We start from the raw sequence: 4,119 nt of genomic DNA on the forward strand, positions 1-4,119 counted from the left end.
TTTAGGAGCCCTGCTTAGAAAATGAGTTAAAGAGTGGGTTGCTAACTAAAAGATTAGTGGTTCAAACCCCCCAGACACTCTGCAAGAGAAGACTAGGCATTCTGCTTCCATAAAGATTTATAGCCTCAGAAATTCTAGGGAGCAGTTCTACTGTATCCTATGTGGTAGTAGCAGTTGTGTGACATGAAGTCAGTCCTGACACATAGCTATCCTGTATAGGCTGTCCGAGACTAGAAAGCTTTACAGGAGTAGAAAACCTCATCGTTCTCCCACCAAGTGGCTGGTAGATTCCAATTCGAATAGTGACCTCTTAGTTAGCAGCCCAACTTGTAACCTACTATGCTACTAGTACTCCTTACTCTATGCTATGTTGTTGTTGTTAAGTGTTGTCAAGTCAGTTTCAACTCATAGCGACCATGTATAGGGTTTCCAAGGAGCAGCTGGTGGGTTTGAACTACCAACCATGTGGCAGTCCAGTGCTGATCCTACAACTTCACAATAGGATTCCATCCTACAGGATCCCTATAAGTTTAAATTGGTTAGATGGTAGATTATATGTTTTAACAGACAACCATATCCATGTTTAAAACTCATGTTGTTTTACAACCTAGTCCTCAATGTTCCTAGCATAACCATATGTTTGTTATAATGTCCATATGAATTGATTCTAATAAATGATATAGCAAAAGTTGTTTATCAAATAAATTACAGTTTCTTGTCAATTTTAAATGAGTCAATGCATGTGGAAGTGTTTAGGAGCTGAGGGAATACAATATATACTTAATATTTGTTTTTTACATGAAATAAAGAAAGAGATGTGTAGTGGGAAACATACTTCTACACTACATTTTGAATTAAAAAAAAAAAAAAATAGGCGCTTGGACCTTGGCTCTAATACTGTCTGTGCTAACCTTAAAAAAAATCTCCCCTCTTTAATTATTTACATGATAAAAACTAATTAATACCTTATCTGTTTCCTAGTGCTGCTGTAACAGAATATCACAAATGAGTAACCTTAAAGAACAAGATATTTTCTCACAGTTTAGGAGACCACATGTCTGAATCCAGTGAATTGGCTATAGATAAATGCTCTGTCTGTTTGCTCTGGAGGAAAATCTTTATCTCATCTTTATTCTAAGTTTCCTTTGGTTCTTTTGTTGATATTTACATCACATCTATTTTCCTCTGTTTCATTTTCTTGTCTCTCTGAGACTAATTTTATCTTTTTATAACTCAGAAATGCCTAGGTTTAAGACACATCCTACATCAGAGTAGCGTAATTCACATAATAGTTGATTACATTATGGAATGAGATAACACATTATGATATATTACATTCACAGGTATAAAAACGTGGATCTAACACATGTTTGAAGGGACACAATCCAATATACAATAGTTTACTTTTTGGCTCCTCCAAATTCCCGGATTTTCTAAATGCAAAACATATTTATCATATCACAAGGTCCAAGGTTGAAGTGAAACAAAAATATGAAAGTGTGAAAGCACTATTTAAACTATTTTCCAAATATTCCTCACTATGAATGGATTTAATTTTTAAATGTAAACTCAGTTTAAGTAATAATGATACAGAATATATTTACAGCATAGTAGTCAAGTCATTGTATTCACAGAGTGTGATATCTAGGGACACAGAATTATGACAGTGAAATAAGAAATGAATGTATAAAAGTAAAAATAGCATTTGTGGTTTACATTAGAAAATGTTGCAGATACAAGAAAGCAGGGGAGAAGTGAAGAATAGAGTCCAAAAAGACTTAATTAAGTAGAGGCTTATGAAGAAGCAGGCATGACCTGGGTTTTGAAGAATCAAACTTTAAAGCAAGTTATTTGTAAACCACATAGGTAGTTAACATCTCCTTGCAGCTTTAAAATTGCCACATTCTTGGACCCAACTGCCACATTCTCAGGTTCCAATTGGTATTTTTACAAGTTTCCAGTCACTATAGGAAGAGTTGACAACTGCGTTGCAACAAGTTTCAGGTTGCCGCTGCTGAGGCAATGGGACAGGACACCACCTGAGAGCTTGTAAAAATGCAGAATCTTGTCTCTCTTTTAAGACCCACTGAATCAAAATCTGACCATTGAAATTTTAGACTTAACAGGAACATCAAGCAGAAGTATGCAGCTGCACTTCAAATCCTCCTACCAACACTGCACACCTGAACAGGTCTTTTATATTTATTATTCTAGCTATGTACTAATACTTGAAGTGGTCTCCTGATTAAAAGAATATAGACTCAGGACTGTAGTGTCAAATAATTAGGGAGGTTCTTGAACTAGTGGAAACAAAAATCCAAAACCTAGTTATAAGCCAAACAATAATATTTTAATCACCACCTTATGAGAATTCCTTTTTTTTTTTTTTTAAGTTTTTGTGAATTATGTGATTGTTTACATGGGTGAACATTAGCTTTACACTCATCCTATCGGATATCATTTCAGTACCATGATTACAGACCCTTCAATGCATCATCAAACAACCAAAGGGTATACCCTGCAAGCCTGCTCCTGGTTCATCATTACACAGCCCCTCTCCCCCTCTGGGTCTAGAGTCCCCAATTACTCCATCTCTCCAAGTCATCATCTCTGCCTCCATCTCTGACATCACTGCTTTTCTGGGTAGGGTCCCGCTCTCCACTCTTCTCCCTTGATGGTCCTAGGGACCTCTGCTCCTGGAGTGCAAAATCAACCACTCCCCTCCTTTTGCTACAAAACATCTACCTTGACATTTCAAACCCTCAAAGTCTGTCCTGATAGCAATGATTCACTACTGTACCACAAGAGGCCTATCCCCATCTCCTTTCACCAGTCCCGCCAGACAGATTGGATATTACTAAGTGGAGATTCTACTTTTCTCCATATTATCCTCTGGATCTCAGCTCCCTCTTGAAAGCTTGTAAGCCAGTCACTTCTTGCCTTTGTAGACCCCCGGCTGCCATTTTGAGTAGCCAATGTCCAAGTTGCCCATCCCTGTCTACTCTGTGTATGGAAGGGGGCATAGGTGTAGGTCAAGCTCATCAAATTGTAGCGGATTACACTTTTTATCCTCTTCTTTCTTCTTCTAGTCGAGTTCTGATCATGCAGTCACTGAAGCCAGGTCAAGTGGGTATCATCTGCAAGTGTGGGTGTTCTTGTGCATTATGTCCTCTCTTATCAGCTGGACGCTTCACTCTTGACTCTAGTCCTCTGTGACTATGTCACTGTATCTGGGCCCAGGAGTCTCCAGGTCTTGCCACACTGCTGGCCAACCAGGTTTCCACATGGGTTCACCAAAGTCTACTGAATGTGTTCGGACTTAGCTCACAACTTCGTTGCTGTTTTTCCCCTCACTTCCCCTTATTGGTGACCAACATGGTCACCACTCAGACCGCATGTCTGCACGTGTATTCCCCTTGAGTCTTAGTCTTGGAAGGGGGCTTGGCCTGAGGGACCCAACCACTTGCCTTGATGGCTCCCAAGTGAACAACTTGCTTGTTCTTGTAGTAGACAGTTGGACTGCCATTATTTATTTTTCTTGTCAGTATTTCTTTCAAGAAGTATCTTCTGTTCTACTAGTCACTCCAGGCTGGTCTGCATGTTGTTTCAAGTGGAGATTTCCCACCTCAGAAGATTCTGGATGGGGCTCAGGATTCCACCTATGGTTTTATTCAATGCAAAGTCTCCACGAGGAGGGGAGATCCAGCGGCGATAGGGATAGCGAAAGAATACACAGACAAACAGAAGAAGGAAGACAATGAGGCACCCCAAAGCCAGGGTGGATACATCACTGGTGGGCAGGCTTGGGACTACAGGCATCATGGCCTCTGCAGGCAGCGACCCACTGCCTGCAATCTTTACTGCATGCCTTCCAACCCGCAATGCACTGCTATCTTTACTCCATGCCTTCCAACTAGTAATGCACTGCTATCTTTACTGCAAGCCTTCCAACCAGTAATGCACACCTGGGGAGGCCCGGGCCTCTGCTTTCCTTAGGGGAGGAGTTTCACACCAAGCTGGGAGGGACTTAGGCAAAGTACAGCTAACATCAGTACTTTTCCAGACATTCAGATAACTTTACATCATACTTCACTGGTTCGAATCCCAGGCCAGCAACTT

This window comes from Chrysochloris asiatica, unplaced genomic scaffold, assembly GCF_000296735.1.
Source record: "Chrysochloris asiatica unplaced genomic scaffold, ChrAsi1.0 scaffold00093, whole genome shotgun sequence".
NCBI lineage: Eukaryota > Metazoa > Chordata > Mammalia > Afrosoricida > Chrysochloridae > Chrysochloris > Chrysochloris asiatica.